Here is a 26,729-nt window from a genome sequence, read left to right on the forward strand (position 1 = left end):
GTTTAAAACTAATCCCGTAGGTAAATGTAGAGGTAGCGTGCCGACGGCAATCACATCGACCTTGGAACCATTTCTGACGCGCATCGTCACCTCGTCCTTCGCCAGTATCCGCTTATTTCGCAGCTCCTGTTTTGAGTTACAAATGTGAGCAACCGCACCGGTATCAAATACCCAAGAGCTACTACGAGTACTGGTAAGGTACACATCAATTACATGTATATCACATATACCTTTAGTGTTGCCGGCCTTCTTATCCGCTAAGTATTTGGGGCAGTTCCGCTTCCAGTGACCACTTCCCTTGCAATAAAAGCACTCAGTCTCGGGTTTGGGTCCATTCTTTGGCTTCTTCCCGGCAGCATGCTTACCAGGCACGGCAACTCCCTTGCCGTCCTTCTCGAAGTTCTTTTTACCCTTACCCTTCTTGAACTTAGTGGTTTTATTCACCATCAACACTTGATGTTCCTTTTTGACTTCTACCTCTGCTGATTTCAGCATTGAATATACCTCAGGAATGGTCTTTTCCATCCCCTGCATATTGAAGTGTTGGGTTTCGTAGTAATTTCAAAAAAATTCCTACACACACGCAAGATCATGTGATGCATAGCAACGAGAGGGGAGAGTGTTGTCTACGTACCCACGCAGACCGACTGCGGAAGCGATGACGCAACGTAGAGGAAGTAGTCGTACGTCTTCACGATCCAACCGATCAAGCACCGAAACTACGGCACCTCCGAGTTCGAGCACACGTTCAGCTCGATGACGATCCCCGGACTCTGATCCAGCAAAGTGTCGGGGAAGAGTTCCGTCAGCACAACGGCGTGGTGACGATCTTGATGTACTACAGCAGCAGGACTTCGCCTAAACTCCGCTACAGTATTATCGAGGACTATGGTGGCTGGGGGCACTGCACACGGCTAAGGAATAGATCACGTGGATCAACTTGTGTGTTATAGGGTGCCTCTACCTCAATATATAAAGGACTAGAGGGGGGAGGCTGGCCGGCCATAGGAGGCGTGCCAGGAGAGTCCTACTCCCTCTGGGAGTAGGATTCCCCCCCCCAATCCTAGTTGGAATAGGATTCGCGGAGGGGGAAAAGAGAGAGAGGGGGTCGGCCACCTCTCCTAGTCCTAATAGGACTAGGGGAAGGGGGTGGCGCACAGCCCGTGTAGGGCTGCCTCTTCTCTTTTTCTAACGCCCCAGATACACTTTCCATATTTGTATCCAACTCTTGCCGTTTCCGGCGCTAACTTATATTTATTTCTCGGGTTCGGGTCTTTGTCTCCGTGTGTTGTTTTCGTTTTCGTGCATCTCATATCATGTCATCTCGTGCATTGCATTTGCATACATGTTCATCTCATGCATCCGAGCATTTTCCCCATTGTCCGTTTTGCATTCCGGCGCTTCGTTCTCCTCCGGTGGCCATTTCTAGTTTTATTTCATGTGTGGGGTTCAAACATTTCCGGATTGGACTGAAACTTGTCATGCGGCCTTGGTTTACTACCGGTAGACCGCCTGTCAAGTTTCGTATCATTTGGACTTCGTTTGATACTCCAACGGTTAACCGAGGGACCGAAAAGGCCTCGTGTGTGTTGCAGCCCAACACCCCCCAAATTTGGCCCAAAACCCACCAAACTCTTCTCCATGTCCTAGATCGTTCGATCACGATCGCGTGGGCGAAAACCGCACCTCATTTGGACTCTCCTAGCTCCACTTATGCCTATTTAAAGGCCCCCCTTTTTCGGATCTCGTCTTCCTCCCCGTCCTCCTCCAAAAAAAAAACAGATCAAACCCCCCCCCCCACCGACGGACGTGTCCGGATCCGACCGGACAACGTCCGCCCGCCGCCGCCAGCCTACCCGCGCCCGCCACGTGGCACCTCCGCCGCCGCCACCGACAGCCCCAGCGCGGAGCCCGAGGCCGCATCGGCGCCGCCCGCCTCCTCCTTCGCCCGAGGCCGCCGCCGCCCGCCGCCCTCGTCGCCGGCGCCGCCCCGCCGCCGCCCGCATCGGCGCCGGCCGCCGCCGCCTCTCCTCGCCCCCGCACCGCCGGCCCCGCCGCCTCCTCGCCGCGCCGCCGCGGGACGCCGCCGCCGCCGACGCCGCCGACCGCCGCCGCGCCGGCCTCGCCCCGCCTCGCCGGCCTCCTCCCCAAGCTCCGGCTCCGGCGAGCTCCTCCGGCTGCTACAGTAACTCGGGCGGTGCCTCGGTTTCCGTGCGCTGGATCTGGATCTGGGTTGACCCCCTCTCCCCCGAAACCCTAACTCCCAGATTTTTATGCATTCTTTGACTGCTTGTATCTCCGCAACCGTAGCTCCGTTTTGGGCATACGATATATCAAAATCTTCGCCTCGACATGTACATCATTTCATTCCATTGCATCATTTGCATTTGAGGTCATCTTGATTCCCAAAATGCTGTTAGTAGGAGGCTTCGTGAGTTAAATTGCAGATCCGTTAGTTCATCATACACTTTTGTCATTTTTGCCATGTTTAATTCGTGCATGATATGCCTGTGCCCCTTTGGGATGAATTGTTAAGCATTTTATCTTCTTTCCAGAGGTGCCACCCATGCATTTTTAGGATGTGTGTGTTGTCTTGTGCAAGCTTGCGAAGAGAGGTACCTGAGATTGCTGATTTCAGGGACTTAGTGATTTTCACTAAGTCTGGGATATTTTAGTTCATGATGCTATATGTCCAGCTTGTTTCCTAGTGATCCATGCCTCTTTTGAGGATGATCAGTAAGGGAGTTTTGATATTTATGTTATTCTCTATCCATCCATGTCTTTGTTTGCATATGTGGAGTGCTCTAGGTTGACTCAATCGAGCTCAACTTTTGCTTCGTTGTTAATCTGGGCAGATCGTCAACTTGTTTGCGATTTTGCCGATGCTACCGTTAGTGTTCCATGCATGCTATGCCTTTGTTCTTGCCATGTGTAGCTAGCATATTGTGCCTTCTTTCTGGATATATGCTTGCTTTGCCATGACTTGCACCGTAGTGAGTGCATCGAGCTCGTTTACATGCCTTCGTGAGTTAAATGTCTGCATGTCTCAGTTTTCACTAAGTCTGAAAACTGATTGCGTTCGAGCTATGTTTGTGAGCTCGGTAGAGTATTTTGTGAACCCTTTTGGCCCCAGGTCACTTTGGGTGTTTTGTTAAGCTTGTTGAGTAGCTCCATGCCATGTTCTTACTTGTCATGTTCAGGTTTCGTTTCATGTTGTTTTGCTGCTCCGAAGAGGGCTTCGTGATCTGAAATTTCAGGCTAGTGTTAATTTCACTAAGTCTGGAATCTGTTTTGCGTTTGCGTTTTTGCCATGCTTGTTTGAACCTCTTAATGGATGAATTTTCCTATGGCTCAGTGCTAGTGTTTTGTTAACCATATTGTGTACATCACTTCCACGTATTTTGTTTTCATGTTTGGTGGCTGTAGCATGTTCTTTTCGTTGCATTTAGATGCCTACTTGCTGTAAATCGCAGACCAGTGTCATATCTTAAAACGCTTGCCATTTCCAAACCATAGCTCCGATTCCTATGATCTTTTATATCGTTTTCAGGTGATTTCTTTCATCCGGTGGCACACTTGGTTTTCCAAGTTGAGGCCAAGTTCGTGCATTTTCTGTAACGTCTTGCATTTTGCATCCCGCATCGCATCCCGCATAGCATACCGTCTTTGCATATTATTGTTGCCCTTGCACGTGGTTGATTGTGTTCTTGTTGCTTGTTTGCGTTGTTGGGTAGAGCCGGGAGACGAGTTCGCTAACGAGGAGCCCGTTGAGTGTGCTTTTGAGGATCCAGTCAACACTGACAGCTTTGCAGGCAAGATGATCATACCCTCGAAATCACTACTATCTTTGCTATGCTAGTTTGCTCGCTCTTTTGCTTTGCCACTGCTACGATGCCTACCACTTGCTTGTCAGCCTCCCAATTGCATGATTGAACCTCTAACCTACCATTGTCCTAGCAAACCGTTGATTGGCTATGTTACCGCTTTGCTCAGCCCTTCTTATAGCGTTGTTAGTTGCAGGTGAAGATTGGAGCCGTTCCTTGTTGGAACATTTATTTACTTGTTGGGATATCATTATATTGCTATGTTATCTTAATGTATCTATATAATTGGTAAAGGGTGGAAGGCTCGGCCTCTCGCCTAGTGTTTTGTTCCACTCTTGCCGCCCTAGTTTTCCGTCATATCGGTGTTATGTTCCCGGATTGTTGCGTCCCTTACGCGGTTGGGCTATAATGGGAACCCCTTGATAGTTCGCCTTGATTAAAGCTTTTCCAGCAATGCCCAACATTGGTTTTATCATTTGCCGCCTACCCCCCTTTTCCCTTGGGTTTCCGGAGCCCGAGGGTCATCTTTATTTTAGCCCCCCACGGGCCAGTGCTCCTCAGAGTGTTGGTCCGAACTAGAGCCCTGTGCAGCGCCACCTCGGGGAAACTCAAGGGCTGGTTTTAGTTGTACGGATTGCTCATCTGAGTGTGCCCTGAGAAAGAGATATGTGCAGCTCCTATCGGGATTTGTCGGCACATTCGGGCGGTGTTGCTGGACTTGTTTTAACCTGTCGAATCATCTTGTTGTACCGAGATACCGAGTCTGATCGGTGTGTCTTGGGTGGAGGTCTATTCCTTCGTTGACCGTGAGAGCTTGTTATGGGCTAAGTTGGGACTCCCCTGCAGGGATTGATCTTTCGAAAGCCGTGCCCGCGGTTATGGGCAGATGGGAATTTGTTAATGTCGGGTTGTAGATAACTTTAACTAAACTTAATTAAAATGAATCAATCGTGTGTGTTACCGTGATGGCCCCTTCTCGGCGGAGTCCGGGAAGTGGACACGGTGTTGGAGTTATGCTTGCGCAGGATGTTCCTTTAGCTTCTCGCTCGTGCTTCGCCTTCTCTTCTCGCTCTCATTTGTGTATAAGTTAGCCACCATATATGCTAGTCGCTTGCTGCAGCTCCACTTATATTGCCGTACCTGTCCTATAAGCTTAAATAGTCTTGATCGCGTGGGTGTGAGATTGCTGAGTCCCTGTGGCTCACAGATACTACAACTCCAGATGCAGGTCCAGGTGTTTCTGCTCCGGTTGACGATTACGAGCTCAAGTGGGAGTTCGACGAGGACTCTTAGCGATACTACGTGTCTTTTCCGGATGATCAGTAGTGGTGCCTAGTTGGGGTTATCGATTCAGGGCCTTGTCGCATGTTGGGCGTCTTTTCTATTTTGGCACCGTAGTCGGGCCATGAGTGATTTGTATGATGGATGTTATTTATGTACTTTGATGTGACGTGGCGAGTGTAAGCCAACTACGTTTCTCCCCTTTATATTATTTATGTACATGGGATGTGTAATGATTTCCCGACTTGCGACATTGCCTTCAATGCAGTTATGCCTCTAAGTCGTGCCTCGACACGTGGGAGATATAGCCGCATCGAGGGCGTTACAAGTTGGTATCAGAGCCTTCCCCGACCTTAGGAGCCCCATTGCTTGATCGTTTTTTAGCAGCCGAGTTGTGTCTAGAAAAATGTTTTGAGTCCTTAGGAATTATATATCGGAGAGCTTAGGAATTCTTTTTACTTCCCAGTCTCCTCATCGCTCTGGTAAGGCATCCTGACGTAGAGTTTTGACTCTTCTCTTCTCAAATTTCACAAAAAAAAAATTTAGGATCACGCGAGTATCTTGGTTTTGTTCCGATGGTTTTGTGACGAGAACATTGTTCTTGGTGCCTCCTGTCTTTAGGGGTTGTGGCAGTGTCCCGGGGAGTTGAGCTCCGAGGTGTTGTCGTCACAATTTTATCATTGCAATTCTGGTATACTTGAGATTTGTGCGCGACATCGAAAATCTCCTTTATGCAGTTTGTTGGTGAGATAACCTCGACGCCACCCAGTACTGGGGCGGGAGTTCGGGAGTATCGCCATAACTTGTATAACGGATGCTTTTCGAAGGTTGAGATAGATGGTTTCCGAAGGTTTCTTGGTTATGTGTTGAAGGATGGATACAGCTGGATGTAGGATTGCTAGCTTGAGTGAGATATTATGCTCCCCTGTATCCCCAACACCTGATTGCATAACCGGGAAAATTTCGGGAATTTCATAGGTGGGAATTCAAGTAGCCTTAGGATATCTTTCCGACAGATGTATGATATGAAATTGGGGTTCGACGTCTAGTGGTTCGCCTATTCACGGTCGATTTTACAGTGATCTCGTTGTGTCTTAAAGAGTCCTTGGCTATGCTGACTCGGGGGCGCTTCGTATGTCATGTGCACTGCCTTGTACATGATGGTGCTGTACGATCGAGCCCGTGTAGGTCCCACCACGAAAACTTCGGACGAAATTTCTATCATGTATTTGTTCCGGCTTATTCCGCAAGCCAACCCTTGGTTTTATTTCGAGTTGTGGCATTCGTTTTGCTTCGACGTCATATGTTGATTCCATCCCCCGTTGATGTACCCCTTCTACCTGATTCTTCGTGGCTTCGCAATTTAGGAATATGTGACCACTTCAAGAGAAATGCATTCGTTCATTTTGTTCGGATGTGAAGACTATATGTTGCAATTTTTCATTCCATTGGATTCAGCTTCAATATTTATCTGTCAATGTGCTAATGGTGGTCAACCTCTTCAGGATGGCTCCTCCAACGCGCACGACTCCGAATCCTGATCCACCACCGCCTCCACCTCCTCCAGAGGCATGGCAAGCTGTGATGGCCGCAACCAATGCAAACACTCAGCTGATCATGCAAATTCTCCAAGAGCGCAATCAAGGCAGTCAAGGGAATCAAGGCAGCAACCAGGGTCACTTTGCTACACTCAACCAGTTCCTTGCTAACGGGCCAAAGACTTTCAGTAATTGTGTTGAGGCAACCGATGCTGACGATTGGCTTGTGGATCTGTGTAAGCATTTCGAGTGCAGCAACGTCAGGCCTGAGGACTTTGTGAAATTCGCTTCCTTCCAACTCAAAGATCAGGCTGCAGAGTGGTTCCAGCAGTACAAGGATTCCAGAGGTGGACGTTTGATCACTTGGGATGATTTCCGTCAAGATTTCCGCGCTCATCACATTCCTCAAAGTGTGGTTGAAAGTAAGCGTGAAGAATTCCGCAATCTGAAGCAAGGCTCTTTGTCTGTCTATGACTACAACAAGTTGTTCCAGAAGCTCGCCCGTTTTGCCAAGCAGGATGTTCCTGATGAGAAGAGCATGATCTATCAGTTCATGGGTGGTCTTCGTGAGGAAATTCAGCTCGCTCTTGTCCTCTTTGAGCCGTTGAGATACGATGAGTTCTACAACATGGCACTGAAGCAAGAGGCTGCTCAGTTGAGGTGTGATGCTTCCAGGAAGCGTGCCAGAGATGTTACTCCGTCTTCCTCTACTCAAGTGGCCAAGCAGCAGAAGTATTGGCTTCCTCCTCCTCTGTTCCGTCAGCCGTATCAGCAGAAGAGAAAAGGTGGCAGTGGTTTCTCCCACCCACCCAACCCAGGCTTTCAGAACAAGACTTCGTCTCAAGCTCCAAGATCGAGTGCTCCGTATCACCGTCCGCTTTCTGAGGTCACGTGCAACAAGTGCCAACAGAAGGGTCACTATGCCAACAAGTGTACCAACCAGAGGCGTCTTCCTCCTCCTCCTCCTGTCAGATCGGCAAGTACAGCTATGGTCAAGCACAATCCCAAGCATGCCAAGGTCAATATGGTGAATGCAGCTCAGGCTGAGGATTCTTCAGATGTCATCATGGGTAACCTTCCTGTTAATGATATTCCTGCAAAAGTTCTTTTTGACACTGGTGCATCGCATTGTTTCATCTCGAGACCTTTTGCTTCCAAGCATGATTTTGTTACTCAAATGTTGCCGAGACCGTTGTCTATTGACTCTCCGGCCAGCCTCTTGACATCTCGAGTGTGTGTTCCAGATGTTACTATCACTTTGGGCGACTGCAAGTTTCTCTCTTCTCCGGTGGTTCTTGGTAATTCTGACATTGATCTTATTCTTGGGATGGACTGGCTATCTAAACACAAAGCTCAGCTTGATTGTGCAGCCAGGCAGATTCAACTGACTCATTCGTCTGAGGATGTAATTGTCTTTGCTGCTCGGGATAATACCATCCGGTTGTTTTCTCTCAATGAGAAGGGTGAATTGGATGCTATTTCGCAGATTCCGGTTGTTTGTGAGTATCAAGACGTTTTTCCAGAAGAACTCCCAGGGATGCCTCCAAACCGGCCGGTTGAATTTGTTATTGAACTTGAGCCCGGTACGGAACCTGTGTGCAAACGTCCCTACAAGCTCGGCCCCGAAGAGTTGAAGGAGTTGAAGAAACAACTCGATGAGCAAGAAAGATTGGGTCTCATCCGGCCTAGTACTTCTCCGTGGGGTTGTGGTGTTCTTTTTGTGAAGAAGAAGGATGGATCGAGTCGACTTTGTGTTGATTACCGTCCAGTGAACAAGAAGACCATCAAGAACAAATACCCACTTCCCAACATCAATGAGCTGTTCGAACAACTCAAAGGTGCCCAAGTATTCTCCAAGCTTGATCTCCGTATGGGTTATCATCAGATTCGTATTCGTGAACAAGATATTCCCAAGACGGCGTTCAGAACAAGCTTTGGTTCATATGAATACACCGTCATGTCTTTTGGCCTCGCCAACGCTCCTCCGACGTTCTCTCGCATGATGAACTTCATCTTCAACGCCTACACCAATGACTTCGTTTTGGTCTATCTCGACGACATTCTGGTTTTCTCGAAGAACAAGGAAGATCATGCCAAGCACTTGCGTTTGGTTCTTGACAAGCTCAGGGAACATCAGTTCTACGCCAAGTTCTCCAAGTGTGAATTTTGGCTCGATGAGGTTCTTTATCTTGGTCATATCATCTCTGCCAAGGGCATTTCCGTGAATCCTGAGAAGGTGTCTGCAATTGTGAATTGGGAACCTCCTCAGAACGTGAAGCAACTCCGCAGTTTCCTCGGTCTCGCAAGCTATTGCAGAAGATTCGTTGAAAACTTTTCTAAGATCGCCAAGCCTCTCTCAAATCTTCTTCAGAAGCACGTCAAGTACGTTTGGTCTCCGGAGTGTGATATTGCTTTCAACACTTTGAAAGAGAAGTTGATCACTGCTCCAGTTCTGACTCCGCCTGATGAATCCAAACCGTACAAGGTCTTTTGTGATGCCTCTCTCCAAGGTCTCGGTGCTGTACTGATGCAAGAGAAGAAAGTTGTTGCTTATACCTCTCGCCAGTTGAAGCCTAATGAGAAGAACTACCCCACTCATGATCTCGAGTTGGCGGCAGTTGTGCACGCTTTGTTGACTTGGAGACATCTTCTATTGGGAAGGAAAGTGGACATTTTCACTGATCACAAGAGTCTCAAGTACATCTTCACCCAGCCTAATCTCAACCTCAGGCAGACTCGATGGGTCGAAATGATTCAAGAGTATAATCCGAGTATTGAGTATACTCCAGGCAAGGCTAATGTGATTGCTGACGCTTTGAGCAGAAAAGCATATTGCAACAGTCTGATTCTCAAGCCCTATCAACCCGAGCTTTGTGAAGCTTTCCGCAAACTTAATCTGCAAATTGTTCCTCAAGGTTTCCTCGCCAACCTTCAAGTTTCTCCTACCTTAGAAGACCAGATTCGCCAAGCCCAGCTTCTTGATGCTATGGTGAAAAAGGTGAAGATTGGGATTGCCAAGAGTCAGTCCAAGTACAAGTGTTACCGCCTTGATGACAAGGACACTCTCTTCTTCGAGGATCGAATTGTTGTGCCCAAAGGTGAACTTCGTAAAGTGATCATGAACGAGGCTCACAACTCTCTCCTCTCCATCCACCCTGGTAGTACGAAGATGTATCAGGATCTCAAGCAAGCTTATTGGTGGACTCGAATGAAGCGCGAGATCGCTCAATTCGTGAACGAGTGTGATGTCTGCAGAAGAGTGAAGGCAGAACACCAAAGGCCAGCAGGTCTCCTGCAACCTCTTGCCATTCCAGAATGGAAGTTTGACCACATTGAAATGGACTTCGTGACTGGGTTTCCAAAGTCCAAGCGTGGCAATGATGCTATATTCGTCGTCATCGACAAGCTCACCAAAGTGGCTCACTTTCTGCCTATCAAAGAGTCGATCACTTCAGCTCAATTGGCGGAACTCTATACCTCTCGCATTGTCTCTCTGCATGGTATTCCTCAAGTGATATCTTCAGACCGTGGCAGCATCTTTACCTCCAAGTTTTGGGATTCTTTTCAGAAGGCCATGGGCACCAACATCCGCTTCAGCACTGCTTTCCATCCTCAAACAAGCGGTCAAGTCGAGCGTGTCAACCAGATTCTTGAAGATATGCTCAGGGCTTGTGTGATCTCCTTCGGCATGAAGTGGGAGGATTGTCTTCCTTATGCTGAATTCTCCTATAACAACAGCTTTCAAGCAAGTTCGGGCAAGGCCCCCTTTGAAATTCTATATGGCAGGAAGTGCCGTACCCCTCTCAACTGGTCTGAAACCGGTGAACGTCAGCTGCTGGGTAATGACCTGATCACAGAGGCAGAAGAAATGTGCAAGGTCATTCGTGATAACCTCAAAGCAGCCCAATCCCGCCAGAAGAGCTACTATGACAGTAAGCATCGTGATCTGGCTTTCGAGATCGGAGATCATGTTTACCTCCGTGTCTCTCCTATGAAAGGTACTCGTCGCTTCGGTATCAAAGGGAAGCTTGCCCCTAGATACGTGGGACCTTTCAAGATTGTCAGCAAGAGAGGCGACCTCGCCTATCAACTTGAGCTTCCTTCAAACTTTGCAAATGTTCATGATGTGTTCCATGTCTCTCAGCTTCGAAAGTGCTTCAAGACTCCTGACCGCACCATCAACTTCGAGGACATTGAGCTCCAAGAAGATCTCTCTTATCGTGAGCACCCAATTGCTATTCTTGAAGAGACTGAATGCAAGACTCGCAACAAGTCAATTAAATTTCTCAAAGTAAGGTGGTCACACCATTCCGATCGTGAAGCTACCTGGGAACGCGAGGATCACCTCCGTTCTGAGTACCCAGAGTTCTTTCAGTCCTAGATCTCGGGACGAGATCTTTTCGTAGTGGTGGAGTGTTGTAACGCCCCAGATACACTTTCCATATTTGTATCCAACTCTTGCCGTTTCCGGCGCTAACTTATATTTATTTCTCGGGTTCGGGTCTTTGTCTCCGTGTGTTGTTTTCGTTTTCGTGCATCTCATATCATGTCATCTCGTGCATTGCATTTGCATACATGTTCATCTCATGCATCCGAGCATTTTCCCCGTTGTCCGTTTTGCATTCCGGCGCTTCGTTCTCCTCCGGTGGCCATTTCTAGCTTTCTTTCATGTGTGGGGTTCAAACATTTCTGGATTGGACCGAAACTTGTCATGCGGCCTTGGTTTACTACCGGTAGACCGCCTGTCAAGTTTCGTATCATTTGGACTTCGTTTGATACTCCAACGGTTAACCGAGGGACCGAAAAGGCCTCGTGTGTGTTGCAGACCAACACCCCCCAAATTTGGCCCAAAACCCACCAAACTCTTCTCCATGTCCTAGATCGTTCGATCACGATCGCGTGGGCGAAAACCGCACCTCATTTGGACACTCATAGCTCCACTTATGCCTATTTAAAGGCCCCCCTTTTTCGGATCTCGTCTTCCTCCCCGTCCTCCTCCAAAAAAAAATAGATCAAACCCCCCCCCCCCCCCCACCGACGGACGTGTCCGGATCCGACCGGACAATGTCCGCCCGCCGCCGCCAGCCTACCCGCGCCCGCCACGTGGCACCTCCGCCGCCGCCACCGACAGCCCCGGCGCGGAGCCCGAGGCCGCATCGCCGCCGCCCGCCTCCTCCTTCGCCCGAGGCCGCCGCCGCCCGCCGCCCTCGTCGCCGGCGCCGCCCCGCCTCCGCCCGCATCGGCGCCAGCCGCCGCCGCCTCTCCTCGCCCCCGCACCGCCGGCCCCGCCGCCTCCTCGTCGCGCCGCCGCGGGACGCCGCCGACCGCCGCCGCGCCGGCCTCGCCCCGCCTCGCCGGCCTCCTCCCCAAGCTCCGGCTCCGGCGAGCTCCTCCGGCTGCTACAGTAACTCGGGCGGTGCCTCGGTTTCCGTGCGCTGGATCTGGATCTGGGTTGACCCCCTCTCCCCCGAAACCCTAACTCCTAGATTTTTATGCATTCTTTGACTGCTTGTATCTCCGCAACCGTAGCTCCGTTTTGGGCATACGATATATCAAAATCTTCGCCTCGACATGTACATCATTTCATTCCATTGCATCATTTGCATTTGAGGTCATCTTGATTCCCAAAATGCTGTTAGTAGGAGGCTTCGTGAGTTAAATTGCAGATCCGTTAGTTCATCATACACTTTTTGTCATTTTTGCCATGTTTAATTCGTGCATGATATGCCTGTGCCCCTTTGGGATGAATTGTTAAGCATTTTATCTTCTTTCCAGAGGTGCCACCCATGCATTTTTAGGATGTGTGTGTTGTCTTGTGCAAGCTTGCGAAGAGAGGTACCTGAGATTGCTGATTTCAGGGACTTAGTGATTTTCACTAAGTCTGGGATATTTTAGTTCATGATGCTATATGTCCAGCTTGTTTCCTAGTGATCCATGCCTCTTTTGAGGATGATCAGTAAGGGAGTTTTGATATTTATGTTATTCTCTATCCATCCATGTCTTTGTTTGCATATGTGGAGTGCTCTAGGTTGACTCAATCGAGCTCAACTTTTGCTTCGTTGTTAATCTGGGCAGATCGTCAACTTGTTTGCGATTTTGCCGATGCTACCGTTAGTGTTCCATGCATGCTATGCCTTTGTTCTTGCCATGTGTAGCTAGCATATTGTGCCTTCTTTCTGGATATATGCTTGCTTTGCCATGACTTGCACCGTAGTGAGTGCATCGAGCTCGTTTACATGCCTTCGTGAGTTAAATGTCTGCATGTCTCAGTTTTCACTAAGTCTGAAAACTGATTGCGTTCGAGCTATGTTTGTGAGCTCGGTAGAGTATTTTGTGAACCCTTTTGGCCCCAGGTCACTTTGGGTGTTTTGTTAAGCTTGTTGAGTAGCTCCATGCCATGTTCTTAGTTGTCATGTTCAGGTTTCGTTTCATGTTGTTTTGCTGCTCCGAAGAGGGCTTCGTGATCTGAAATTTCAGGCTAGTGTTAATTTCACTAAGTCTGGAATCTGTTTTGCGTTTGCGTTTTTGCCATGCTTGTTTGAACCTCTTAATGGATGAATTTGCCTATGGCTCAGTGCTAGTGTTTTGTTAACCATATTGTGTACATCACTTCCACGTATTTTGTTTTCATGTTTGGTGGCTGTAGCATGTTCTTTTCGTTGCATTTAGATGCCTACTTGCTGTAAATCGCAGACCGGTGTCATATCTTAAAACGCTTGCCATTTCCAAACCATAGCTCCGATTCCTATGATCTTTATATCGTTTTCAGGTGATTTCTTTCATCCAGTGGCACACTTGGTTTTCCAGGTTGAGGCCAAGTTCATGCATTTTCTGTAACGTCTTGCATTTTGCATCCCGCATCGCATCCCGCATAGCATACCGTCTTTGCATATTATTGTTGCCCTTGCACGTGGTTGATTGTGTTCTTGTTGCTTGTTTGCGTTGTTGGGTAGAGCCGGGAGACGAGTTCGCTAACGAGGAGCCCGTTGAGTGTGCTTTTGAGGATCCAGTCAACACTGACAGCTTTGCAGGCAAGATGATCATACCCTCGAAATCACTACTATCTTTGCTATGCTAGTTTGCTCGCTCTTTTGCTTTGCCACTGCTACGATGCCTACCACTTGCTTGTCAGCCTCCCAATTGCATGATTGAACCTCTAACCTACCATTGTCCTAGCAAACCGTTGATTGGCTATGTTACCGCTTTGCTCAGCCCTTCTTATAGCGTTGTTAGTTGCAGGTGAAGATTGGAGCCGTTCCTTGTTGGAACATTTATTTACTTGTTGGGATATCATTATATTGCTATGTTATCTTAATGTATCTATATAATTGGTAAAGGGTGGAAGGCTCGGCCTCTCGCCTAGTGTTTTGTTCCACTCTTGCCGCCCTAGTTTTCCGTCATATCGGTGTTATGTTCCCGGATTGTTGCGTCCCTTACGCGGTTGGGCTATAATGGGAACCCCTTGATAGTTCGCCTTGATTAAAGCTTTTCCAGCAATGCCCAACATTGGTTTTATCATTTGCCGCCTACCCCCCTTTTCCCTTGGGTTTCCGGAGCCCGAGGGTCATCTTTATTTTAGCCCCCCCACGGGCCAGTGCTCCTCTGAGTGTTGGTCCGAACTAGAGCCCTGTGCAGCGCCACCTCGGGGAAACTCAAGGGCTGGTTTTAGTTGTACGGATTGCTCATCTGAGTGTGCCCTGAGAAAGAGATATGTGCAGCTCCTATCGGGATTTGTCGGCACATTCGGGCGGTGTTGCTGGACTTGTTTTAACCTGTCGAATCATCTTGTTGTACCGAGATACCGAGTCTGATCGGTGTGTCTTGGGTGGAGGTCTATTCCTTCGTTGACCGTGAGAGCTTGTTATGGGCTAAGTTGGGACTCCCCTGCAGGGATTGATCTTTCGAAAGCCGTGCCCGCGGTTATGGGCAGATGGGAATTTGTTAATGTCGGGTTGTAGATAACTTTAACTAAACTTAATTAAAATGAATCAATCGTGTGTGTTACCGTGATGGCCCCTTCTCGGCGGAGTCCGGGAAGTGGACACGGTGTTGGAGTTATGCTTGCGCAGGATGTTCCTTTAGCTTCTCGCTCGTGCTTCGCCTTCTCTTCTCGCTCTCATTTGCGTATAAGTTAGCCACCATATATGCTAGTCGCTTGCTGCAGCTCCACTTATATTGCCGTACCTGTCCTATAAGCTTAAATAGTCTTGATCGCGTGGGTGTGAGATTGCTGAGTCCCTGTGGCTCACAGATACTACAACTCCAGATGCAGGTCCAGGTGTTTCTGCTCCGGTTGACGATTACGAGCTCAAGTGGGAGTTCGACGAGGACTCTCAGCGATACTACGTGTCTTTTCCGGATGATCAGTAGTGGTGCCTAGTTGGGGTTATCGATTCAGGGCCTTGTCGCATGTTGGGGGTCTTTTCTATTTTGGCACCGTAGTCGGGCCATGAGTGATTTGTATGATGGATGTTATTTATGTACTTTGATGTGACGTGGCGAGTGTAAGCCAACTACGTTTCTCCCCTTTATATTATTTATGTACATGGGATGTGTAATGATTTCCCGACTTGCGACATTGCTTTCAATGCGGTTATGCCTCTAAGTCGTGCCTCGACACGTGGGAGATATAGCCGCATCGAGGGCGTTACACTTTTCCACTAAGGCCCATTATGGCCCATTTAGCTCCCGGGGGGTTCCGGTAACCTTCCCGGTACTCCGGTAAAATCCCGATTTCACCCGGAACACTTCCGATATCCAAACATAGGCTTCCAATATATCAATCTTTACGTCTCGACCATTTCGAGACTTCTCGTCATGTCCGTGATCACATCTGGGACTCCGAACAACCTTCGGTACATCAAAATGCATAAACTCATAATATAACTGTCATCGTAACCTTAAGCGTGCAGACCCTACGGGTTCGAGAACAATGTAGACATGACCGAGACACGTCTCCGGTCAATAACCAATAGCGGGACCTGGATGCCCATATTGGCTCCTACATATTCTACAAAGATCTTTATCGGTCAGACCGCATAACAACATACGTTGTTCCCTTTGTCATCGGTATGTTACTTGCCCGAGATTCGATCGTCGGTATCCAATACCTAGTTCAATCTCGTTACCGGCAAGTCTCTTTACTCGTTCCGTAATACATCATCTCACAACTAACATCTTAGTTACAATGCTTGCAAGGCTTATGTGATGTGTATTACCGAGAGGGCCCCAGAGATACCTCTCCGACAATCGGAGTGACAAAACCTAATCTCGAAATACGCCAACCCAACATGTACCTTTGGAGACACCTGTAGTACTCCTTTATAATCACCCAGTTACGTTGTGACGTTTGGTAGTACCCAAAGTGTTCCTCCGGTAAACGGGAGTTGCATAATCTCATAGTTATAGGAACATGTATAAGTCATGAAGAAAGCAATAGCAACATACTAAACGATCGGGTGCTAAGCTAATGGAATGGGTCATGTCAATCAGATCATTCAACTAATGATGTGACCTCGTTAATCAAATAACAACTCTTTGTTCATGGTTAGGAAACATAACCATCTTTGATTAACGAGCTAGTCAAGTAGAGGCATACTAGTGACACTCTTTTTGTCTATGTATTCACACATGTATTATGTTTCCGGTTAATACAATTCTAGCATGAATAATAAACATTTATCATGATATAAGGAAATAAATAATTACTTTATTATTGCCTCTAGGGCATATTTCCTTCAGTCTCCCACTTGCCCTAGAGTCAATAATCTAGATTACACTGTAATGATTCTAACACCCATGGAGCTTTGGTGCTGATCATGTTTTGCTCGTGGAAGAGGCTTAGTCAACGGGTCTGCAACATTCAGATCCGTATGTATCTTGCAAATCTCTATGTCTCCCACCTGGACTAGATCCCGGATGGAATTGAAGCGTCTCTTGATGTGCTTGGTCCTTTTGTGAAATCTGGATTCCTTTGCCAAGGCAATTGCACCAATATTGTCACAAAAGATTTTCATGGGTCCCGATGCACTAGGTATGACACCTAGATCGGATATGAACTCCTTCATCTACACTCCTTCATTTGCTGCTTCCGAAGCAGCTATGTATTCCGCTTCACATGTAGATCCCGCTACGACGCTTTGTTTAGAACTGCACCAACTGACAGCTCCACCGTTTAATGTAAACACGTATCCGGTTTGCGATTTAGAATCGTCCGGATCAGTGTCAAAGCTTGCATCAACGTAACCTTTTACGCTGAGCTCTTTGTCACCTCCATATACGAGAAACATATCCTTAGTCCTTTTCAGGTATTTCAGGATGTTCTTGACCGCTGTCCAGTGATCCACTCCTGGATTACTTTGGTACCTCCCTGCTAAACTTATAGCAAGGCACACATCAGGTCTGGTACACAGCATTGCATACATGATAGAGCCTATGGCTGAAGCATAGGGAACATCTTTCATTTTCTCTCTATCTTCTGCAGTGGTCGGGCATTGAGTCTGACTCAACTTCACACCTTGTAACACAGGCAAGAACCCTTTCTTTGCTTGATCCATTTTGAACTTCTTCAAAATCTTGTCAAGGTATGTGCTTTGTGAAAGTCCAATTAAGCGTCTTGATCTATCTCTATAGATCTTAATGCCTAATATGTAAGCAGCTTCACCGAGGTCTTTCATTGAAAAACTCTTATTCAAGTATCCCTTTATGCTATCCAAAAATTCTATATCATTTCCAATCAGTAATATGTCATCCACATATAATATCAGAAATGCTACAGACCTCCCACTCACTTTCTTGTAAATACAGGCTTCTCCGAAAGTCTGTATAAAACCAAATGCTTTGATCACACTATCAAAGCGTTTATTCCAACTCCGAGAGGCTTGCACCAGTCCATAAATGGATCGCTGGAGCTTGCACACTTTGTTAGCTCCCTTTGGATCGACAAAACCTTCCGGTTGCATCATATACAACTCTTCTTCCAGAAATCCATTCAGGAATGCATTTTTGACATCCATCTGCCAAATTTCATAATCATAAAATGCGGCAATTGCTAACATGATTCGGACAGACTTAAGCATCGCTACGGGTGAGAAGGTCTCATCGTAGTCAACCCCTTGAACTTGTCGAAACCTTTTGCGACAAGTCGAGCCTTGTAGACAGTAACATTACCATCAGCGTCAGTCTTCTTCTTGAAGATCCATTTATTCTCAATCGCTTGCCAATCATCGGGCAAGTCAACCAAAGTCCATACTTTGTTCTCATACATGGATCCCATCTCAGATTTCATGGCTTCAAGCCACTTTGCGGAATCTGGGCTCACCATCGCTTCTTCATAGTTCGTACGTTCATCATGATCTAGTAGCATGACTTCCAGAACAGGATTACCGTACCACTCTGGTGCGGATCTCGCTCTGGTCGATCTACGAGGTTCAGTAGTATCTTGACCTGAAGTTTCATGATCAACATCATTAGCTTCCTCACTAATTGGTATAGATGTCGCAGAAACAGTTTTCTGTGATGTACTATTTTCCAATAAGGGAGCAGGTACAGTTACCTCGTCAAGTTCTACTTTCCTCCCACTCACTTCTTTCGAGAGAAACTCCTTCTCTAGAAAGGATCCATTCTTAGCAACGAATGTCTTGCCTTCGGATCTGTGATAGAAGGTGTACCCAACAATCTCCTTTGGGTATCCTATGAAGACACATTTCTCCGATTTGGGTTCGAGCTTATCAGGTTGAAGCTTTTTCACATAAGCATCGCAGACCCAAACTTTAAGAAACGACAACTTTGGTTTCTTGCCAAACCATAGTTCATAAGGCGTCGTCTCAACGGATTTTGATGGTGCCCTATTTAATGTGAATGCGGCCGTCTCTAAAGCATAACCCCAAAACGATAGCGGTAAATCAGTAAGAGACATCATAGATCGCACCATATCTAGTAAAGTACGATTACGACGTTCGGACACACCATTACGCTGTGGTGTTCCGGGTGGCGTGAGTTGCGAAACTATTCCATAATTTTTCAAATGTACACCAAACTCGTAACTCAAATATTCTCCTCCACGATCAGATCGTAGAAACTTTATTTTCTTGTTACGATGATTTTCCACTTCACTCTAAAATTCTTTGAACTTTTCAAATGTTTCAAACTTATGTTTCATTAAGTAGATATATCCATATCTGCTTAAGTCATCTGTGAAGGTGAGAAAATAACGATATCCGCCACGAGCCTCAATATTCATCGGACCACATACATCGGTATGTATGATTTCCAACAAATCTGTTGCTCTCTCCATAGTACCGGAGAACGGTGTTTTGGTCATCTTGCCCATGAGGCACGGTTCGCAAGTACCAAGTGATTCATAATCAAGTGGTTCCAAAAGTCCATCAGTATGTAGTTTCTTCATGCGCTTTACACCGATATGACCTAAACGACAATGCCACAAATAAGTTGCACTTTCATTATCAACTCTGCATCTTTTGGCTTTAACATTATGAATATGTGTATCACTACTGTCGAGATTCATCAAAAATAGACCACTCTTCAAAGGTGCATGACCATAAAAGATATTACTCATATAAATAGAACAACCATTATTCTCTGATTTAAATGAATAACCGTCTCGCATTAAACAAGATCCAGATATAATGTTCATGCTCAACGCTGGCACCAAATAACAATTATTTAGGTCTAATATTAATCCCGAAGGTAGATGTAGAGGTAGCGTGCCGACCGCGATCACATCGACTTTGGAACCGTTTCCCACGCGCATCGTCACCTCGTCCTTTGCCAGTGCCCGCTTATTCCGTAGTCCCTGTTTCGATTTGCAAATATTAGCAATAGAACCAGTATCAAATACCCAGGTGCTACTGCGAGCTCTAGTAAGGTACACATCAATAACATGTATATCACATATACCTTTGATCACCTTACCATCCTTCTTATCCGCCAAATACTTGGGGCAGTTCCGCTTCCAGTGACCAGTCTGCTTGCAGTAGAAGCACTCAGTTTCAGGCTTAGGTCCAGACTTGGGTTTCTTCTCCTGAGCAGCAACTTGTTTGCCGTTCTTCTTGAAGTTCCCCTTCTTCTTCCCTTTGCCCTTTTTCTTGAAACTAGTGGTTTTGTTAACCATCAACACTTGATGCTCCTTCTTGATTTCTACCTCCGCAGCTTTCAGCATCGCGAAGAGCTCGGGAATAGTCTTGTTCATCCCTTGCATATTATAGTTCATCACGAAGCTCTTGTAGCTTGGTGGCAGTGATTGGAGAATTCTGTCAATGACGCAATCATCTGGAAGATTAACTCCCATCTGAATTAAGTGATTATTATACCCAGACATTTTGAGTATATGCTCACTGACAGAACTGTTCTCCTCCATCTTGCAGCTATAGAACTTATTGGAGACTTCATATCTCTCAATTCGGGCATTTGCTTGAAATATTAACTTCAACTCCTGGAACATCTCATATGCTCCATGACGTTCAAAACGTCGTTGAAGTCCTGATTCTAAGCCGTAAAGCATGGCACACTGAACTATCGAGTAGTCATCAGCTTTGCTCTGCCAGACGTTCATAACATCTGGTGTTGCTCCAGCAGCAGGCCTGGCACCCAGCGGTGCTTCCAGGACGTAATTCTTTTGTGCAGCAATGAGGATAATCCTCAAGTTACGGACCCAGTCCGTGTAATTGCTACCATCATCTTTCAACTTTGCTTTCTCAAGGAACGCATTAAAATTCAACGGAACAACAGCACGAGCCATCTATCTACAATCAACATCAACAAGCAAGATACTATCAGGTACTAAGTTCATGATAAGTTTAAGTCCAATTAATCAAATTACTTAAGAACTCCCAGTTAGATAGACATCCCTCTAATCTTCTAAGTGATTACGTGATCCAAATCAACTAAACCATAACCGATCATCACGTGAGATGGAGTAGTTTTCAATGGTGAACATCGTTATGTTGATCATATCTACTATATGATTCACGCTCGACCTTTCGGTCTCCGTGTTTCGAGGCCATATCTGCATATGTTGGGCTCGTCAAGTTTAACCTGAGTATTCTGCGTGTGCAAAACTGGCTTGCACCCGTTGTAGATGGACGTAGAGCTTATCACACCCGATCATCACGTGGTGTCTGGGCACGACGAACTTTGGCAACGGTGCATACTCAGGGAGAACACATCTTGATAATTTAGTGAGAGATCATCTTATAATGCTACCGTTAATCAAAGCAAGATAAGATGCATAAAAGGATAAACATCACATGCAATCAATATAAGTGATATGATATGGCCATCATCATCTTGTGCTTGTGATCTCCATCTCCGAAGCACCGTTATGATCACCATCGTCACCGGCGCGACACCTTGATCTCCATCGTAGCATCGTTGTCATCTCACCAATATTTATGCTTCCACGACTATCACTACCGCTTAGTAATAAAGTAAAGCATTACATCGCGATTTCATTGCATACAATAAAGCGACAACCATATGGCTCCTGCCAGTTGCCGATAACTCGGTTACAAAACATGATCATCTCATACAATAAAATTCAGCATCATGCCTTGACCATATCACATCACAACATGCCCTGCAAAAACAAGTTAGACGTCCTCTACTTTGTTGTTGCAAGTTTTACGTGGCTGCTACGGGCTTAAGTAAGAACCAATCTCACCTACGCATCAAAACCACAACGATAGTTTGTCAAATAGAATCCGTTTTAACCTTCGCAAGGACCGGGCGTAGCCATACTTGGTTCAACTAAAGTTGGAGAGACAGTCGCCCGCAAGCCACCTGTGTGCAAAGCACGTCGGGGGAACCGGTCTCGCGTAAGCGTACGCGTAAGGTTGGTCCGGGTCGTCTCGTCCAACAATACCGCCGAACCAAAGTATGACATGCTGGTAGGCAGTATGACTTATATCGCCCACAACTCACTTATGTTCTACTCGTGCATATAGCATCAACATAAATAACCTAGGCTCTGATGCCACTGTTGGGTTTCGTAGTAATTTCAAAAAATTTCCTACGCACACGCAAGATCATGTGATGCATAGCAACGAGAGGGGAGAGTGTTGTCTACGTACCCACGCAGACCGACTGCGGAAGCGATGACGCAACGTAGAGGAAGTAGTCATACGTCTTCACGATCCAACCGATCAAGCACCGAAACTACGGCACCTCCGAGTTCGAGCACACGTTCAGCTCGATGACGATCCCCGGACTCTGATCCAGCAAAGTGTCGGGGAAGAGTTCCGTCAGCACGACGGCGTGGTGACGATCTTGATGTACTACAGCAGCAGGACTTCGCCTAAACTCCGCTACAGTATTATCGAGGACTATGGTGGCTGGGGGCACCGCACACGGCTAAGGAATAGATCACGTGGATCAACTTGTGTGTTCTCGGGTGCCTCTACCTCAGTATATAAAGGACTAGAGGGGGGAGGCTGGCCGGCCATAGGAGGCGCGCCAGGAGAGTCCTACTCCCTCTGGGAGTAGGATTCCCCCCCCCCCCAATCCTAGTTGGAATAGGATTCGCGGAGGGGGAAAAGAGAGAGAGGGGGGGTCGGCCACCTCTCCTAGTCCTAATAGGACTAGGGGAAGGGGGTGGCGCACAGCCCATGTAGGGCTGCCTCTTCTCTTTTCCACTAAGGCCCATTATGGCCCATTTAGCTCCCGGGGGGTTCCGGTAACCTTCCCGGTACTCCGGTAAAATCCCGATTTCACCCGGAACACTTCCGATATCCAAACATAGGCTTCCAATATATCAATCTTTACGTCTCGACCATTTCGAGACTCCTCGTCATGTCCGTGATCACATCCGGGACTCCGAACAACCTTCGGTACATCAAAATGCATAAACTCATAATATAACTGTCATCGTAACCTTAAGCGTGCAGACCCTACGGGTTCGAGAACAATGTAGACATGACCGAGACACGTCTCCGGTCAATAACCAATAGCGGGACCTGGGTGCCCATATTGGCTCCTACATATTCTACGAAGATCTTTATCGGTCAGACCGCATAACAACATACGTTGTTCCCTTTGTCATCGGTATGTTACTTGCCCGAGATTCGATCGTCGGTATCCAATACCTAGTTCAATCTCGTTACCGGCAAGTCTCTTTACTCGTTCCGTAATACATCATCTCACAACTAACATCTTAGTTACAATGCTTGCAAGGCTTATGTGATGTGTATTACCGAGAGGGCCCCAGAGATAGCTCTCCGACAATCGGAGTGACAAAACCTAATCTCGAAATACGCCAACCCAACATGTACCTTTGGAGACACCTGTAGTACTCCTTTATAATCACCCAGTTACGTTGTGACGTTTGGTAGTACCCAAAGTGTTCCTCCGGTAAACGGGAGTTGCATAATCTCATAGTTATAGGAACATGTATAAGTCATGAAGAAAGCAATAGCAACATACTAAATGATCGGGTGCTAAGCTAATGGAATGGGTCATGTCAATCAGATCATTCAACTAATGATGTGACCTCGTTAATCAAATAACAACTCTTTGTTCATGGTTAGGAAACATAACCATCTTTGATTAACGAGCTAGTCAAGTAGAGGCATACTAGTGACACTCTTTTTGTCTATGTATTCACACATGTATTATGTTTCCGGTTAATACAATTCTAGCATGAATAATAAACATTTATCATGATATAAGGAAATAAATAATAACTTTATTATTGCCTCTAGGGCATATTTCCTTCATGAAGTTCATCGCAAAGCTCTTGTAGCTCGGTGGAAGTGACTGAAGGATTATGTCAATGACCGCGTCATCCGGGAGATTAACTCCCAGCTGAGTCAAGCGGTTATGCAACCCAGACATTTTGAGTATGTGCTCACTGACAGAACTATTTTCCTCCATCTTACAGCTGAAGAACTTGTCGGAGACTTCATATCTCTCGACCCGGGCATGAGCTTGGAAAACCATTTTCAGCTCTTCGAACATCTCATATGCTCCGTGTCTCTCAAAACGCTTTTGGAGCCCCGGTTCTAAGCTGTAAAGCATGCCGCACTGAACGAGGGAGTAATCATCAACATGTGTCTGCCAAGCGTTCATAACGTCTTGGTTCTATGGGACGGGTGCGTCACCTAGCGGTGCTTCTAGGACATAACCTTTCTTGGCAGCTATGAGGATGATCCTCAGGTTCCGGACCCAGTCCGTATAGTTGCTGCCATCGTCTTTTAGCTTGGTTTTCTCTAGGAACGTGTTGAAGTTGAGGACAACGTGGGCCATTTGATCTACAAGACATATTGTAAAGATTTTAGACTAAGTTCATGATAATTAAGTTCATCTAATCAAATTATTCAATGAACTCCCACTCAGATAGACATCCCTCCAGTCATCTAAGTATAACATGATCCGAGTTAACTAGGCCGTGTCCGATCATCACGTGAGATGGACTAGTCAACATCGGTGAACATCTTCATGTTGATCGTATCTTCTATACGACTCATGCTCAACCTTTCGGTCTTCTGTGTTCCGAGGTCATGTCTGTACATGCTAGGCTCGTCAAGTCAACCTAAGTGTATTGCGTGTGTAAATCTGGCTTACACCCGTTGTATTCGAACGTTAGAATCTATCACACCCGATCATCACGTGGTGCTTCGAAACAACGAACCTTCGCAACGGTGCACGGTTAGGGGGAACACTTTCTTGAAATTATTACGAGGGATCATCTTATTTAAGCTACCGCCGTTCTAAGCAAATAAGACGTAAAACATGATAAACATCACATGCAATCAAATAGTGCCATGATATGGCCAATATCATTTGCTCCTTTTGATCTCCATCTTCGGGGCTCCATGATCATCGTTGTCACCGGCATGACACCATGATCTCCATCATCGTGTCTTCTTGAAGTTGTCATGTCATCTATCACTTATACTACTATGGATAATGCTTTAGCAATAAAGTAAAGTAATTACATGACGTTTATGTTGACATGCAGGTCATAAATAAATAAAGACAACTCCTATGGCTCCTGTCGGTTGTCATACTCATCGACATGCAAGTCGTGATTCCTATTACAAGAACATGATCATCTCATACATCACATATATCATCCATCACATCCTTTGGCCATATCACATCACAAAACACTTGCTGCAAAAACAAGTTAGACGTCCTCTAATTGTTGTTGCAAGTTTTTACGTGGCTGCTATAGGTTTCTAGCAAGAACGTTTCTTACCTACGCCAAAACCACAATGTGAATTGCCAATTTCTATTTACCCTTCATAAGGACCCTGTTCATCGAATCCGATCCGACTAAAGTGGGAGAGACAGACACCCGCTAGCCACCTTATGCAACTAGTGCATGTCAGTCGGTCGAACCAGTCTCACGTAAGCGTACGTGTAAGGTCGGTCCGGGCCGCTTCATCCCACGATGCCGCCGAATCAAGATAAGACTAGTAACAACAAGCAAATTGACAATATCGACGCCCACAACTGCTTTGTGTTCTACTCGTGCATAGTAACTACGCATAGACCTAGCTCATGATGCCACTGTTGGGGAACATAGCAGAATTTTAAAATTTTCTACGCATCACCAAGATCAATCTATGGAGTCATCTAGCAACGAGGGAGAGAGGAGTGCATCTACATACCCTTGTAGATCGCGCGTGGAAGCGTTCAAGAGAACGGGGTTGATGGAGTCGTACTCGACGTGATTCAAATCACCGATGACCTAGTGCCGAACGGACGGCACCTCCGCGTTCAACACACGTACGGTTGGGAAGACGTCTCCTCTAACTTGATCCTGCAAGGGGGAAGGAGAGGTTGATGCAGATCCAGCAGCACGACGGCGTGGTGGTGGAAGCAACGGTAATCTCGGCAGGGCTTCGCCAAGCGCTGGGAGACGGAGGAGTGTCACGGGAGGAAGAGGGAGAGGCCAGGGGCTTGGGTGCGCAGCCCTCCCTCCCCTCCACTATATATAGGGTGCCTAGGTTGGGCGCCAGCCCTAGGAGATCCAATCTCCTAGGGGGGCGGCGGCCAAGGGGGGTGCCTTGCCCCCCAAGGCAAGGGTGGCGCCCCCCACCCCTAGGGTTTCTAACCCGAAGTGCAGGGGGGAGGCCCAAGGGAGGGCGCACCAGCCCACTAGGGGCTGGTTCCCCTCCCACTTCAGCCCATGGGGCCCTCCGGGATAGGTGGCCCCACCCGGTGGACCCCCGGGACCCTTCCGGTGATCCTGGTACAATACCGGTGACCCCCGAAACCTTCCCGATGGATGAACTGGACTTCCTATATATAAATCTTTACCTCCGGACCATTCCGGAACTCCTCGTGATGTCCGGGATCTCCTCCGGGACTCCGAACAACTTTCGGGTTACCGTGTGCTAATATCTCTACAACCCTAGCGTCACCGAACCTTAAGTGTGTAGACCCTACGGGTTCGGGAGACATGCAGACATGACCGAGAAGCCTCTCCGGTCAATAACCAACAGCGGGATCTGGATACCCATGTTGTCTCCCACATGCTCCACGATGATCTCATCGGATGAACCACGATGTCGAGGATTCAATCAATCCGTATACAATTCCCTTTGTCAAACGGTACGTTACTTGCCCGAGACTCGATCGTCGGTATCCCAATACCTTGTTCAGTCTCGTTACCGCAAGTCACTTTACTCGTACCGTAATGCATGATCACGTGATCAACCACTTGATCACATTGAGCTCATTATGATGATGCATTACCGAGTGGGCCCAGAGATACCTCTCCGTCATACGGAGTGACAAATCCCGGTCTCGATTCGTGCCAACCCAACAGTCACTTTCGGAGATACCTGTAATGTACCTTTATAGGCACCCAGTTACATTGTGACGTTTGGCACACCCAAGGCACTCCTACGGTATCCGGGAGTTGCACAATCTCATGGTCTAAGGATATGATACTTGACATTCAGAAAAGCTACAGCAAACGAACTACACGATCTTTGAGCTATGCTTAGGATTGGGTCTTGTCCATCACATCATTCTCCTAATGATGTGATCCCGTTATCAATGACATCCAATGTCCATAGTCAGGAAACCATGACTATCTTTTGATCAACGAGCTAGTCAA

The sequence above is a fragment of the Triticum urartu genome, chromosome 3A, assembly GCF_056163025.1.
Source record: "Triticum urartu cultivar PI428250 chromosome 3A, HENAU_Tu73, whole genome shotgun sequence".
Taxonomy (NCBI): Eukaryota; Viridiplantae; Streptophyta; class Magnoliopsida; order Poales; family Poaceae; genus Triticum; species Triticum urartu.